The sequence below is a fragment of the Balaenoptera physalus genome (assembly GCF_965194825.1).
Source record: "Balaenoptera physalus genome assembly, chromosome: 9".
Lineage (NCBI taxonomy): Eukaryota > Metazoa > Chordata > Mammalia > Artiodactyla > Balaenopteridae > Balaenoptera > Balaenoptera physalus.
Window position 1 is genome coordinate 42,617,573 of NC_138888.1, and position 16,597 is coordinate 42,634,169.

The 16,597-nt window shown below is 43.6% G+C and overlaps 2 long non-coding RNA genes across 2 annotated transcripts; one reads left to right on the forward strand and one right to left on the reverse strand.

The window, feature by feature from the left end:
- The first annotated feature begins 1,379 nt into the window (after positions 1-1,379).
- On the forward strand, positions 1,380-14,808 carry LOC309666965. Its single transcript, XR_014267429.1, has 2 exons — positions 1,380-1,482; positions 12,185-14,808. It is a non-coding gene; the product is annotated as an uncharacterized lncRNA (long non-coding RNA).
- On the reverse strand, positions 4,221-12,190 carry LOC309666980. Its single transcript, XR_014267444.1, has 2 exons — positions 5,239-12,190; positions 4,221-4,596 (listed from the first exon to the last, which is right to left on the reverse strand). It is a non-coding gene; the product is annotated as an uncharacterized lncRNA (long non-coding RNA).
- Positions 14,809-16,597: the final 1,789 nt, after the last annotated feature.

Below are 16,597 nucleotides of genomic sequence, written 5' to 3' on the forward strand. Positions count from 1 at the left end.
TGGCACTGACAATGAGTGCAGACCTCTATAAGCATCTCCAGAAGGACAGTATGGTCAAGATCTCCTGGAGAATCACTTTCTGCAGCTGTTTATTCTGGCCTTGAGAGAGCTGTGGCATGCCGAGTGTGGGCTGCGGTGGGGTGGCTGCCGTCAGCAACGTGGCTGCTGTGAATTCCTTCCCTAACTTGGAATCTTCCTCATCCAGGGCTGGCCCACGGCAAGGCCTCCTCGGTTCATCCAGGATGCAGGTCTTGCCCTCTAATGCGCTATCCTGTGCCCTTCGCCCTGATGGTTGCCAGATGTTTCCCTGTGGCTCACCGTCCGTCTGGCATGTCTCCACCCTGCTAGTCCTGCCTATTGGTTCCTGATAAGCTTTCCTTCTCCAAGTAGGGACTCTGCTGATCTGAGCCATGCTGATGAGACCCAGGCCACAACTTCACTTCTGCCTGATGATTCCATGCTGCCCCTGGCCAGTCACCACCCCAGAATTTGTCTTAGTCACAATAGGGACCAAGCCACAGATGCCACTGGATCAGTCCAAACTGGTCCCCGATGCCCTTTCCTAGGAAAAAACCTTAAGGTCCTTGCCTTAGTGATAAATTCATTCTACAGCTATTAATTTGATCACCTCATCCTGGCATCTGCCCTCATGAAGCTTATGTGGGAAGTCAGGAGATTGATGGTTAAAAAAAAAAAAATTGTAGAGACTGCTGAATGCTATAAAGCAAATATGGCAAGGAGAAGGTGTAACTGGGAGGGGGGCTCTCAGAGAACATGAGGGTGGGAGTCTGGAGTTCAGTTAGAACACAGGGTTCCCACATTCAAATGCAGTGTGTGCCTCAAAACCAAGAACGACAGCAATTCTTGGTACAGTGAAATCCTACTGCACATACGTCAGGCTTTTGTTCATGAAAACAGTCAAATGAGAAGATTGAAATGGTGAGAGGTAAAGTACAGTGTAAATGTTAAATTAAGATGAGCAAAGGAACGCACTAAATTCTAAGGGGAGGCATATATACGAAAAACCACAGCTTCAGGTGAGGGATTCTAATGACTAAAGCCTCGCTGGTTCCCCAGGTGAGGTGGATGTAAGTGTGCACAACCATCAGAGGCATAACTCTGCCATCACCTGTGTCAGAACAGAATGTGCGTGACGTCTGCTTGCGGCGGGAAGCTGTCCTGCTCCCAGCCCCTAGGCTAGTCTGTAGCGCAAGTGTTCCTGCAGTATGTCACTTGACTCCGTTGCACTCAGAAACAGGAGCCAGGAGTATGTACCTGATCCTAGGACAACCAATCCAGAGGCTGACCAGTGACTTGTGAGCCAACTCAAGGCAATAAGCTCTATGCCAACAAGGTGCATGCTCTCTCTTTCTGCTACTAGGAAATATGGTAGCAGGAGGAAAAGCAAGAAAGCAGAGACCAAGAGAGAGGCTGAAGCACATTAACGCTGACCACTGGAGAGACCATCCTTCCTCAGCTGTGGTGAGTAGGTATTAGCAGTATCTGCCCACTCCTCCCCTCCCGTCTCCCTGCCAGCCCTTCAGTGGCTCTGACTGACACCAGCTGCCAGTGTCCTTGTCCCCCAGTCTAAAGATCTTATTTCCAGAACCTGTAGCAGGCTAGAAGTACGAGTGAATTAGCACCTCTTAGGACCAGTCCTCAATCAGTGGCTCACAGGAGTTGCTCTATAAGTACTACCCCAGCTCAGTCACCTCTTGGCTTGCGTAAATCTGGGTTTGTGTTTCGCACCATCGTACTACGAGGTAAAGCTTTAGTCACCCACTGTGATGGTGCTTGATCACACATCCTTTATTGCCTGCCTGCCTACTCTATTCTCTTCCCTAATCCCCACACAAGTATTTCCTGCACCTCCCAAATAAAGTAGTTGCATTTTAATTCTTGTCTCAGACTTACTTCCCTTAGGAGGCAAGAAGATGATTTAGACCCTGAAGCAACTCAGATCTTGAGCACCGGTTGCCAAATCACTCCTGAAAAGCTGTGGTGGCATCTTGGTTTTCGCTTTTTCCTTTTTTCAGACAGATCCCTATGCGGCAAGTGTCCTTTACTAGTGACCAAAAGGGCCTAAATTCTCAAGGCAGGAGACAGGTGTCTGGGGAAGGAAGAAGTTGGTGGTTTCTTAGAGATAGAACCATATCCTCCTTTAGGAAGTATTTTTGGTAACTGTTTGTTTTGTGCTGGGATGTTCTATTAAAGCAAAGGCAGGTTCCTAGTCAAAATATTTAATTAGGGCTTCAAAATGCCCTGTCTTTGTGAATATCCTATGATTTACTGCCATATGAGCATGACAGCATTAAAGATAAGAGGTGACTGTCTAGTACAATCTGTTCATGACACTGTTTGGGGGGAAAAAGCTACTATCCTATGATATTGGGGAATTCTTTGGGAATAATACATGGTTGGTTGTGGAATGCTTATCTAATAGACACTACTTAAAGAGGGCCAGAGAACCAGGTGATTCTATTATATTCATTCTGAAGAGAAAACTTTTCTCCACAACTTGAATCTAGACCCATTTGTGTGTGTGTGTGTGTGTGTGTGTGTGCACGCGTGTGCGTGCGTGTATAGAGAGTGGTTACATTATAATACAGTCATATAATAAAATATTATGTACAGGATTCCAGGAAAAATGCAGAAGACCTTGAGATGGGTAAAAATGACCTCTGAGTGTCTCGTGTACCCCACTCTTCCAGCTTATCTCCACCTTTCATGGTCTTTGAGGTATTTTGTATTCTAGGTTGTAGAAAATAATAATAGTGAAAATGACTGGTGTCCACAGAAATGCAAATGAATGGTGTCAGATGTAATTCATTATCACCTGGTGGATCTTGACCAGTTTTGCAGGCATGTTAAATTCATTTCAGCATTTCAGATTGCCTATATATGTATGATACTTTGAATTCTCCTTTGAACTAGTTGTAATATCTTACTGGTTCCATCTTTGATTAATTAGTCAACTAAAATCTTTTACTTGTATTCATTTTATAGTAACATAAGAGTCATGGTTTTACCCTTTAAAAAATTGCCCTTTGACAACGACATATAGGTAAGGGAAAAAACCAAGTTGTGCATTAGCATGAATTGTGAGATCAAGCTTCAAAGTGTAGGGGTTTGTCTGGAAATTGTTGGGAAGTAAGTTCAGAACCAGAGGAACATCTTTAGGGTGAAGACTGTGAGACTCCTCACGGGAAGGTGGCCTGATGTGGAGTTAAGCATGTAGGCCTGGGAATCAAGCAAAGATAGGTCCAAGTTTGGATTCTACAATTTACTAGGTTTACGGCTTTGGGCAAAACTCTTAATTAACCCTTCCACACATCAGTTTTCCTATTTGTAAAACAGCAGTATCTTAGGGTTCTTGAAGGATTAATCGGTGCACCTTACACCCTTGGTTGTGCCCGCACATACGAATATGTGGTAACTAGCTATAACTAAATATATTACCATGTGAATGGTCAGAATGTTGCAAGAATAAAAGTGGTTGAGAGTAACATGTGGGAAGGCTCTTCCTGGGCTGGGCCAGTCATGGCCAAGGAGATGCAGGGAAGCTGTGTGCCGGTGGGGTGAGAGGCGGTGGGCTGGATAGAGGGAAGGCACCAATTACGAGGTGAGCAGTTGGGAGGCTTTGGAGGAAAATGAAGTAGCCAGTGTTCTTCCTTACTCTAGAGAGGCCAGTGCTGGAGCTTCTAACACAGACTGCAAGGTCTATAAAGCCAGACTCCGAATTCAGTCAGAAAAGCCACACAGAGCAGGAAACTGAAAGAGTTCCATGCTTGGGTTTTGCATCAATCCAGAGTTCTTGCCAGGAGAGGCAAAGATAGGAACCGGAAGCAGAGCCCAAAGACTAGACCTCAGAGTTCATGGAGTCAGAATTAGGGGGCTGGTCCAGTGTCTGTCCTCCAGCCACAAGGTGAGTGGCAAGTCCTCATCTTTTCATTGTAAACTGTGAGTGTTGGGCTCTGATTCCCTAAGGCTCCTCAGCCCAAAGATGAGTAAAAGTGCCATGCACCCCACGCATGCATAAATGTGTACACACCACACACACACACACACACACACACACACACAGCTTCTGAAGGTGCCAGTGAGGGGCAGCCAAGAGGCAAAGTACACCTGATAGGAGCAGGGGCGGCAGCAGCAGCTGACTTTTTTTTTTTTTTTTTTTGATCTCGTGGATTATTACATAGGCATATGGGAGTCCACGGATTTTTAAAAAAATTTTATTTATTTATTTATGGCTGTGTTGGGTCTTCGTTTCTGTGCGAGGGCTTTCTCTAGTTGCGGCAAGTGGGGGCCACTCTTCATCGCGGTGCGCGGGCCTCTCACCATCGCGGCCTCTCTTGTTACGGAGCACGGGCTCCAGACGCGCAGGCTCAGTAGTTGTGGCTCACGGGCCCAGTTGCTCCGCGGCATGTGGGATCTTCCCAGACCAGGGCTCGAACCCGTGTCCCCTGCATTGGCAGGCAGATTCTCTGCCACTGCACTACCAGGGAAGCCTGGCAGCTGACTTTTGAAGCCCACAGTCAGGGCTCCCGTTGCTCCATTTCTTCTCTTCATAGGGTTTTGGGGACGCACAGATCACTCACAAAAGAGGAAGGCATGAAAATATAAACAAGAGGTCTCTTACTGAGCAAAATGACACAGAAGTCCCTAGGACACCATCACTGTTTCACTCCTGGGTGCTTTTTTCATTAGATATATTCACCCTGCTCCTTTGTCTGTCTTTCTTTCATTTACAGAAAGGTTGAAAAATTCACATGCAACAATCCATACACCCCCCCAAAACAGAGTTCTCTGTTTAGCTGGGCAAATCCTCCTCTTAGCCTCCCTTGAAAGTATTTGGGGGAAGGGACATCACCTCACATGTGCTCTGAGCCTGTTCCACACTGCAGTTGCTTCTCTCGTTCTTACTGGGGCTGCTGGTGACCTTGTTGCTGGTCACTGCCTGGAGCCCCTGCGTGGCTGTGCTACTTGGCACACGGATGCTGTCTCTGCACTGCTGTCAGCAGAGAGGTGACTGTGGGACCATGCCCTCTGTATTTCCCCCAGCACTGTCACACAGACTGTAAAGACACCTCAAACTCTGGATGGGTTGGGGAAATGGAGAAGGTTGACATTACAGCAAGAAATCTACTTGGAGCTGAACACAGGGTCCAAGTCCCATGATCTGTAGTTCTTAATGCCAGAAATCTGTGAAGACTGATTTAAAATGTTTGTACTCACCCATAAAACCTCTGCTCTGTGATATCACTCTTTGGTTATGTTTGCTGGAACTGTTTCTGGCTTCAAGAAAGAGCGTGCTCTCAGAGAGTGTCAGAGTTAACATCAGTGCTAGGAGGGCACATCGGTGGCAATGACTATAGCCCAACTTGGCTATATACTTGCGAATGAAGCAGTAACATGGTAACAACAAAAAAGTTTTCAGAAACAATGACCCTGATAACATGCTGCCAAGAGAAGTAAAAGAGCAAGAGCCTTTCTCTAGGTGTCTGAGGATTAAGGGCCTTTTTGCTGTAGTATTTTAACTTTAAGCAAAATTTGTCTTCCCCACCAGATAGCCTTCTGCCGGCAGAGGTAAAGGTGTTTATTTCAACCAGCTGTCTCTCACAATCACAGTGAATCTTTCTTGGCAACAAAAGTTCACACTGGAGATTAGTCAAAGATAAGGCTAAAGAATTCATTTAGGGCATAAAGGTTTGTGCCTTGAATGGCAAGTTTAGGAATATAAACTTTGTAATAATGAAGAGGTTTTAAAGGTTTTTAAGCAAAGTATACAAATACAGTCAATTCTCACTGTTTTCAGTAGTTATGTTTTATAAAATTGTGGTAACACTGAATTAGTGAAGACTGACCCATTCCTCCTGGGGAAATACAGGGTTAATGAAAATTAATTTCAAAAATTAATGTGAAAAAATCCAAATGCTTAATATGATTATATAAATGTGGCAGGATAATGGATATTTTTTCCATTTTCAAATAAAAAATGTATATTAAAGGTGAACTTGATAATAAAAAATATGATTTGGTTAAAAAAATGAAAGAAAAATGTTCATCTGTTATAAATGGAAGTTGGTAGCTGTAAGGAGGAAAAAACCAAGAGTTAGTAAATGTGGTTTTCCCCTCAGCTTTAAAATGCTCTTAGTACTTTACTTTTACATGCTGTCACCTTGTCTCTGCATTCTCAGAGCAGGAACGTGGATGGCTGGGTAGGTTACCACATCTTGTTGTGATAAACAAAGGGAACAACATGGAAATTGACTTTGCAACCACTACCTCATCTCAAAAGGAAGCGACTACATTTTGCTCAATTTGTTTCCTGTCTGTATTGATTCTAGATATCTTTTTCATTGAAATTGATGGCAAAAATTATTCTATGGTTTTACTTTTTAAAAACTCCATCACTTGCAGTATAATCAATAAAAAGGGCTCCTTTGCTGAGAATACTCCCATGGCCGAAAAAAGAAAAAAATATTGTACAGTAACAACAAATGGATTTCAATTGTTTCAGCTTAGATTACTCAAAAGTCCCTTGAAGAGAACTCCAGGGATTTTTTTTTTTTCTCTCTTTTAAGAGGAAAATGAATGAATGAATGAATGAGCAAGTGAGTGAGGGAAGCTTGCCAATCCTGCTTTCTTCAAAGGAAATGCTTTGCCATGTGGAAAGTAAAGATGACAGACAACAGTCGCTCCAGCTGTAGCAAGATAAAAAATGAATATTAATGATTGATTTCAAATTAGCCAGCTCTTTTTCTTTTGCCTGCAGCTGATGCTGAGGGGATACTAAGTCTCCTGAGATTCCTGGAGTTTAGGTAGCTGTAATTCATCCAATCACCATTAAAAAGAAAAGTCCTTGTTCTGTTCACTTTCACAAGACTTCATGCTTTTAGCATTTTAATTGTGTTTGTTCACTCCGGTGATGAAACAAATTTTTTTCCCCAGACTGCTTTCCATCTGGTTGTTTTGTAATCATAAACTATGTTAGAAGTAATTTTTTTTAAAGCCCAAACTCCCATTTTTCTATTCTATTTTATGTAGGTCAGCACTTGAATGAAATAATTTTCTGACTTTCTTAGTGCACATTTATTATTTAGGGTGTGTATGTGTGTGTTTAAATATATGCATATATCGTATAGAGCTGTCTGCATATACTGGTATACACACATATATAAACACACATACATTGATGTGTATATGGATATATAATACTGATGTATGCAGATATATACATACACACACCTCTAGTTTTTTTCTTTCATTTGCCCTTTAAAGATTTTCTGTTATGTTCTTTTAGACTGTGATAGTTTTAGGACTCAGCCTGTGACCTCAGGTGTGTGGCAGGAGGCTGACATCACCAGCCTGGGGAGACAGGGTTTGTTTTGACTACTGTATCAGGAAGGAAAGCACTGTGTAGACGTGTCCTGGAGAACTCAAGAAGCGTGTCTGATGCACTGAAATCGCCTGGGTCAATGGTTAGTTGCTCCCACGGAAGCCAGGCAAGGCAACGTCCTCCCCACCGTCACTGTCGCTTGAGCCAAAGCAGAGAGGACCTGGGGATGGCCCCCCTGCTGGGTCTGTGCTCAGTTAGGATGAACTCACATCAGAGCGGTTCTTTAATATCAGTCCTATCTTCGATGCAGTGGGGCTGTGGGGGGAGCCGGCAGAGGAGCTGGGGTGGAGGGTCAGCGTGCAGCCTTCCCTCTGTTCTTTCTAACTCTGCCCACTCAGCCTGAAAGCTCTGCTTTCGGGAAGGATCCTAGGGGCTGGGGCCGGTCCCGTGTCTGTCCGTGAGCAGCCCAGGTCAGTGCTCCACACTGCCAGCTGGGGGAAACCCATAAAGATGCCTCTCTTTCTGCTCTCAGTGGCGGCCAGGTGCTGCCTGGCCCCCGCAGCCACACACCGGGGCCCTGGAGAGCCCCAAGCACTGCTGCTGCCTCTGGCAAATTTTGCACTTTAGTGCTCCTCGATAAGGACCTGATTAGGGGGACAGCTGTGGCAGCAGGACTCTGAACAGGCTAGGAAGGCCAACCTGGGTCCTGTTTGTACCTATATGTAGTCACATATAAGTACATTTTGGGGGGTGGGGGAAGACCAGGGTGAGAGTGCAAAAGGGGTGCAGGAGGAGGAAAGAATAGGCATCTCTTGTTCCCTCTTATATAACACTCTCCGTGAGACATATATGGTACCCTATGCCGCTTTTGAATTTGGATGCTATTTTAGTGGTCACTAAAAAAAAGGATAGTGAAAGAAAAGCTCACTCCTAAATGCACACCCAAGCTGTCCTTAATTTACAAGACTCTCTGCAGTGACTACAGGAGTCTCCCCTCCTGCCTGCTTCAGAACTGGGCTCCATCACCTATCATCTCTTCAAATCTTCAACTTCCTTACATTTCCAGCTCCTTTCCCCAGGTGGCTAGCCTACAAATACTTGCAAGAACGCATGCAAGGATCTATCAGGCAAAGGAAAACATTCATTTGAACTTGTGCTACCTCTACCAAGTGCCCCATGGCTCCTTCCTTTTTATACAACTTCTCAAAAGAATAGTTTACCCCCACTATCTCTACTCCTTCACCTTAGGTTTGCTCTCAGGGCATTGCCATCTGTCTTCTGAGCTTATTGCTGTTGGAAGACTCTCACTGTTTACCAAAGCCAATCTAATTTTCAATCCAATGGACTCTGTCCTTTATCTATCTGGACCTCTTTGCTGCACTGACATCAGAGTGTAAATCTCATCTGGGCAGGGATTTTTGTTGTTTTGTTCTCTACTGTATCCAGAGCATCTGGAAAGGTGCCTGGTATGGAGTCTGTGCCCAATAAGTATTAGTTGAATGAATAAACTGATGAGTTCTTTCCCAGGACTCACTGAAGGGTCCACTCATGGGCTTCAGTGCCTGGGCACCCTCCTGGCTCTCCTTTCTGACCGTCCTTTTTGCTTCCTTCACAGACATCCTTTCTGTGAACATCCCTGCGTGTTGCTATTCCCCTGGGGTTTCTTGCTGGTCTCCATCTCTTCTCATTCTACACACTCTCTCTGAGTAATTGCATCAACTTTATGTCTTCGTTACCCATGTAAGCTGAGGATTCCCAAATTATATCTTCAGCCATGACATTTCTTTTGAATTTCAGGCTTAAATATCCAAATGTCCATCGGTCATCTTTCCTTTGCAGTCTATAAAGTGCCTCAAAAAATCAACATTTCTAACACCGAATCCTCAGTCTCATCTCCAGATCCGCTTCTCCTCTTGATCTCTAGTTTGGAAACATCCGCGGCCACCTTATCACCAAAGCTAGTGTAAGCGAGGACTTCAGTATGAGCCCCTGCTTGGAGTTAGACATGTCTTGTTTGTGTTCGTCAGACTGGTAAGGCGGGTCTGCCTAGGAAACCTGTTTACACAAGGGATTACAACTTCTCTTGGGAAAGGACTCATCCTAAGGGAGGGAGAGATGGACAAATCAGGCTGGCTTGAAATTGCTGAGTATGGGAAATCTGATGGTCGTCTGCAGCCTCACCACACCAGGAAAAAGAAAGGAATGCTGAGAAGGGACCAGGGTAAACAACTGTGGTGCTGGGTAGGAGGCTGAAACTTTCCAGGAGAGGCTCAAAAATGTCAGATATTAAAACTTTGTGCTTCCTCCTGAAGGATCTTTCTGGATCTTCCTCTTAGCTTTGACTCTTCCTTTGGATGGTTGTTGACATTCTTGAGTCACCCGCTCACTCTGGGGCTGGTAGAGGACAAGAAGCCAGATCCTTCCTTCTCTTCCCTCCACGTAAAGCAGGGCTGCAAACTCATAGTCCTGCACAGTTCATCAGCTTCAAATAACAGAGTAGCCTCTGCTACTGATAAAGTGGGCTTGCCCCGTCTGTGCTCTGTGTCTGTGCCTCTTGCTTGGAGCCTGCAGTGGAAGCCAATGAAAGATGGGATTCAAGGTTTCAGAGGTGTTAATCCTGATGATGCAGAGGCACAGCTAAGGCACACCATGATGTATCTCAGCTCTGGGCCTTTGTTCATGTGCCCTCTGCCCCACCTCTCTTTTTCTTCCCTCTCCCTGCTGACTCCACTTGTTCTAAGAGATGCATCTCAGATGTTCTTCTGGGCATGCTTTCCTGACCCCTGCCTATAACTCCAGTGTTGGATTTATCACATCTTCTTTTACTGATCTGCTAATATGTCTCTCTCCTTCATTGGACTGTGTAAGTGTCTTAATAGTAGCAACATTATCTTGTTCATCTTAGATTCCACTGCCTGGTCATAGCGGATAATCAGTTAATATTAAATGAATAAATGGATGGATGGATAAGTATGTGAATGATGGGTGCTTCTCTGAGGTTCCCCATAGTACCTGACACAATGTGTTATACATGTTTTTGGATCATAACTATTACCATCTGATTGACTGAAAACTGGGTTCCAAGATATGCTCTTTAAACGAAGCTACAGAACCAAAATAAAAACCAGACTGCTGGTCTTGCTGCCAGTTCTTTTGTATGTCAGGAATATCCCCAGATTTGGATTACGTTTGGGGCCAGTTTCGAGGTAGACGCAGACAAAGAGAAGAGGCCGATTGGTAGAGTGAGTGCTGCCAGGGCTCCAGCAGGACAATCAGCTCGTCAGCCAAGGGCTCTCTCTCAGGTGTCAGTGTATGCATTTCTCAATTAATGATTAAATTCATTACTACCATTTAAAAAGATTGCTTAGTCTGGGTTTATTTTAAACTTTAAAAAATGGGTATTACTATGGCTGAAATCTTCCAAGACTTCTTATTTTCACTGAAAATTGCATTGCTAAAATTCATTCATATAACTTCATGTAACTGTAATTTGTTATTCCATATCATGGCTATAGTACAATTTATTTACCCATTTCTTGATCATGGACATTTGAGGGCTTTTTCTTCCTCCAGTTTTTGCTATTAAAAACTACATTGCTTAGACATGCTTGTGAATCTCTCTATGTGCACATGTACAAAAGTTCATCTTGGATATGCCTAGAAAAAGAGTTGCTGGGTTGTAGGGAATATGATGGTCAACTTATAAGGCGCTGCCAAACTGTTTTCAAAGATCGTTGTATAAATTTACTTTCCCATCAGCAATGGATGAAGAATTGCTTGGTCCACTTTCTCCAACATTTAGTGTTTTCATCTCTTTGTTGTCTGTTTTGCATTTCCATGGTCACAAATGAGGTTTGAGTCTTTTATGATTTGGAGCCAAATGAAATGCCTTTTCATGTGTTTTGCCCACTTTTCTTTTTCATTACTATCATTTTTATCTTGAATTTAATACCAGTGTACTTGAAGGTATATTGACTCGAGAGTAGGAAACCTGGGTCATGGTTAACGTCTGATGATTACTTGCCACATTTTCTTGAGCAGGTCATTTACTCTCTGAATCTCTTTGTTCCTCTGAAAATTGGAAAACATAATACTCATTCTGCATATTTCACCATCTTGTGGTGAGAATCGAATTAGATTAGGTACGTCAAGAGCTTTGTAAACTATAAATTGTTATACAAATGTTGAGTGTTATAATTGTATCTCATATCATTTATTAAATCCATGGAATTTGGAAGGAAATAGTGGAGTAAGAACATCACTTGATAGGAACATTTGCAAATTCAATTATGTCTTATCTCAGGCTAGCTGTCCAAATAGTTCTTTAACCTATATTAACCTTAGATGCCATTTTTATTGAAGTTTTAAAATACTTTAGTTATAAATAAATCTCTTTGTACATAGAACCCAATCTTTCTTTTTGTCATGCTGGCAGTCTCAATTAAATGCCTGACATGTGTTTTAATTCTGTCTTTTTTAAAATAAATAAGACAGTGGTCCATAGTGAAGCTGAAGATGGTGTAGGAAATACTTTTGCTAACATACAAACTCATGTATGTGTGGGTACATGCATGTGGGTGTGTATGTGTGTGTGTGTGTAGAGTGGTCATTACTTTATTGAGAACTTTTTGTTTCCTTCTCGTTCGACATCATCTTTTTCCATAATCAAATTTTAAGAATATTGTTTAAATGATAACTTATAGTAGGCTGAATAGTGGCCCCTAATGATAGCACGTTCTAGTCCCTGGAACCTGTAAATGTAGCCTTAAACAGAAAAAGGATCTTTGCAGATATACTTAAATTAAGGAGTTTGACATGGGGAAATTATCCTGGATTATCCAGGAGGACCCCAAATGCAAACACAAGTGTCCTTATAAAGGAGAGACAGAGAGAGATTCGACATGCAGAAGAGAAGATCATGTGACCATGGAGACAGAGACTGAAGTGATGTGGCCACAACCAAGGAGTGCTGGCAGCCACCAGAAGCTGGAAGCAGGAGGGAATGGAGTCTTCCCAGAACCTCCAGGGGAGTGGCTCTGCTGACACCTTGACTTTGGCCCAGTGAAACTTATTTTGGATTTCTGGCCTCTAGAACTGTGAGAGAATAAATCTCTGTTGTCTGAAGCCACCAAGTTTGTGGCCAGTTGTTTCAGTGGCATTAAGAAACACTAACCCTTCTTCATGTGTCTCAGGAGGAAGGGCACTTAGTTTTAAGAACTAGTTATAGATCAGTGATTCCTAACTTCTTCTTCAAGATTGAATTAAAAATGTGTTAATTGAGCCATGTAAGGTGCCTGAATGGCACTAGATGCAGTAAGGAGCATAAAAGGAATAAGAAATACTACCTTTCCCCCAGAGATGCTTTTCATCTAGTTGAAGAATCAAAACAACTAGATGCAAAACATTTAGCACACAATTCAAGACAGTGCCTAAATCAAGGGGTAAATAACTCCAGTGGTGTGAACAAAATGAGCAAAGTTAAGGGCCACGATGACCAAAATGGGTCATAGGCAGGGAGTCTGTCAAACTCCTGGGATGGAAAGGAAAGCTCATGATGGGAATAAGGTTAGCAGTTAGGAAGGGCTCCCTTGCAAAGGGAAAATAAGCAGTAAGATGTCAGCTTAATGGTAGAGGAAGCAGGGAGCCATTAGCTATTTGGAGGCAGAAGGATCAAATGATGAAAGCCGTGTCTCAGGAAGGCTCATTTGTTCCTCATGGGGCAGGTTGTACACTCTAGTTTGCTTGTCGGTCTCCTTTCTCCTAATAGGCAGTATGACATTATATTTTAGAATAATTCTTTTCTGAGAAACATTTGGGACAGCTGTGAAGCTCCTCGGGATCATTAGAAACACCCTGGGATGTCAGAAGCAAGAACCATAAATCCTTCTCTCAGTATTCCCAGTTAGATGTACTTGATATATCCCCATTATCTCACCAGCCAGAAAAACAAGAACATTCTTTCTTTAATATCCAAATTGCAATGGAGCCCTACTCATGGACTGCAGGAAGCCCGTTTTCCTCCTGAAGTTACCTCTCAATTGCTTTCTGGACATCCTAGAGGAAGGTGTGTAACCTGTTGAACCCTGGCTCTCTGGACCTCCACGGATCTTCTGGTTCAGACTGCGTTTGACTTCTGCAGGCTGCTCTGGTTCCCCTGTGCCTGGCGCTCTGAGCAGGGACTCTCGTGGTTCCCTCTAGTCCTCATGGCCAAGCAAAGTCTGGGCTGTGGTGGCGATAAACAGACACCCAGCATAAAGAGTAACAGGCACTGCTGCTGCACGGGCACCCCTCACGGTTGTGTGCCCAGATCAGTCTCAGAGCATGCAGAGCATGGGGTATTAAAGGAAACTTCTATCAGGCTTCCACATGGAAGGGCCAGACCAACCCCCACCAAAGAGCACGCCCAGGCATCTTCCTACCTTGGAGTCTAGTCTCAGGAAGAGAAGTTCCTTCCCTCCTCCATCCTAGGCCAACTCACTCCCACACCAAGATGGCTGACAGGGGGAATGTCTATTTTCTTCAGGAAGGCTTAACCCACACACATGCTTAGGCTTCCTCCACGGACCAGAGGAGGCACGCAGATGGTTAGTTATATGTTAGGACACCAGTGGTCAAACCTGGAGAGTCCTGGTCCGTGCCGGTCCACTCCTCCTCATGGCCTTCCTCAGCTTTCAGCTTAGGGAAGGGAAGGTCAGGCTGCTTCTCACTCCCCGTGTGACTCAGGTTCACAACGTCTTGTGGGTACATATTTGGGCCTGAAGACACACAAATAACTTTACGAAACAATAAGAATCTTCGAGGACGGTCCAATCTTCGAGGACGGTCCAATCTCAATGCCAAATTTCCTAATATTCTTCTTTAACTCGACAATGTCTCATGAAATGTACACTGTTTTTATTACTACGCAGAACATTCAACACCTCAAGTTGCAATATCCTCAGTTTAACAATAGCTCCACATTTTCCCCAAAACAAAGTGTGGTGTTCTTGCTCCATGTAATGGTTGATTTTATGTGTCAACTTGACTGGGCTAAGGATGCCCAAATAGCTGTCAAACATGATTTCTGGGTGTGTCTGTGAGGGTGTCTCCAGAAGAGATCAGCATTTGGATGGGTAGACTGAGTAAAGGTCACCCTCACCAGTGTGGATGGGCATCGTCCAATCTGTAGAGGACCTGAACAGAACAAAAAGTCTCAGGAAGGATGAATTCACTCTCTCTCTACTTGAGCTGAGCCATCCATCTTCCCCTGCCCTTGGACGTTGGACATCGGTGCTCCTGGTTCTCGGCTTTCAGACTCAGACCGGAAAATACGCCATCAGCCTCGGGATTCTCAGGCTTTTGGATTCAGGCTGAATTACACCACTGGTTTTCCTGGTTCTCCAGCTTGCAGATGGCAGAGAGACTGTGGGACTTCTTGTCTTCCATAACCCTGAGAGCCAATTCTGATAATAAATCTCCTCTATATATCTATATATCTATATCCTATTCGTTCTGTTTCTCTGGAGAACTCTAATACATTCCACATTTGTAAAAAAATATAAATGGCCCATTCTACTAATTATTTTCAATGAAAGGAAATGTGAGGCATAAAATTGCTAGCAGCTTTAATTAGTGTTCCTTCAGCTTTCAAGAGTAAATTAAAACCCAGCCTCCACCATACTCCGTTACATATTTATTGAACTATAAATGTGATTCAACAGCTATACATTTATTCATTCATTCATTCAACAAATATTTTTAAATGGCTACTATGTGCCCAGCGCTGCTCTAGACACTGGAATACAGCAGTGAACAAAGCAAAATCCCTGCCCTCAGGGTGTCTGGTGTTTCATTCTGATGAGGGAAAGCATAAACAAATAAAACTGGAATGTATCAACTGCTAATACTTGCTGAATAGGAATAAAAAGTGGAGTAAAGGGATAAAGAGTGGCTGGGGGAGGATAGTTTCAGAAGGGTAAAAAGGGCAGGTTTTTCTGATAAGGATATATATGAGTCCTGAATCAAGGGAAGTGGTATGACGGAGGTTAACAGCGCTCCAGTATCCTCTATCCTTGTTGTCTTCAGTGATAGCACCTCAGAGTTTTTGCTAAGCAAATGGATGACATTTGTACTGACTCATTTCCCAGCTTTCCTTGCACCTCTGTGTGCCATGGACTAATTTTGGGCCAATTGGATGTGAGAAAAAGTGATGTGTGCAACTTCTGGGTCATCTTTTTAAAGACATTTGTCTTTTTCCTGCTAACTGGGAAATGGTGACAACTGGAACGACCTTGGAGACCCGCATAGTGAGACGGCTGAGCTGCCCTACCATCCCTGCACTTCTACAGAGGGAGAAATAAAATTCTCTTCTGAATTAAGTGGCTGTGTTTTGTTAGAGTAGCTTAGCTTGCAGCTCAGCTAATTCAAAGAAAGAGCCGTGTGGGTATTAGGGAGGTACCTCTCTAAGCAGAGGGAATAGTGTTGGCAAAGGGCTATAAAGTAGGAACTTACAAGGAATGTTGGAGAACAGCAAGGAGGTCAGTGGGGTTGGAGTGAAGTAGTAGGAGACGAAATCAGGAAAGAATCGGAGGACAGCTCATTTTATGCCTTGGAACCTTCATTAGGGCTTGGGATTTTACTCTTGTGAACTATAGATGTACCACTGGAGCAAAAGAATGACATTATGGGATTTCTGTTTTGAAAAGGTCACCCCGGCTGTTGGGTTGAGAATAGAGCAGGGAAGCAAGGGTGGAAATCCAGAGAGACTAGTTTAGAGGTTATCGCAGTAGTCCCGGCAAGATAGTACTCTTGCTTGGACTAGGGTGCTAGTGGGGGGTGCACTTACAGTGTATTTCTAAAGTAGAGGTGCTTGGATGTGCTGATGGATTGTAAATGAGAGAAAGAAGTAAGGGTGATGAGTATAGAAGGAAAAGGGGTTGACGTGGGAATGAGAAAATCACATAAGGAGGTCTAGGGTTGGAGCAGGCAGTGGGACTTATATTTTCTTTGCTCATGAGCGTCATATGACCACCTTCTTTTTGCATAATTATAATTAATTTTATCTCAGCCTCCACCAATCAGACTTTGCAGATCGAACTCCACCCTCTCTCTCTCTCCTCTATTTGACCTTCTGTCACATCTTCCTGTCTTTAGCCTAAGCATTATTTAGCCCATTCATCCCTTTGGGGAGATGTTCAGTGTCAGCAGAAGATAGTGATCTCTGAGTGACATACCTCAATTATTTTCTCTCTCAAAAGCACTTAGGGAAAGAGAAAT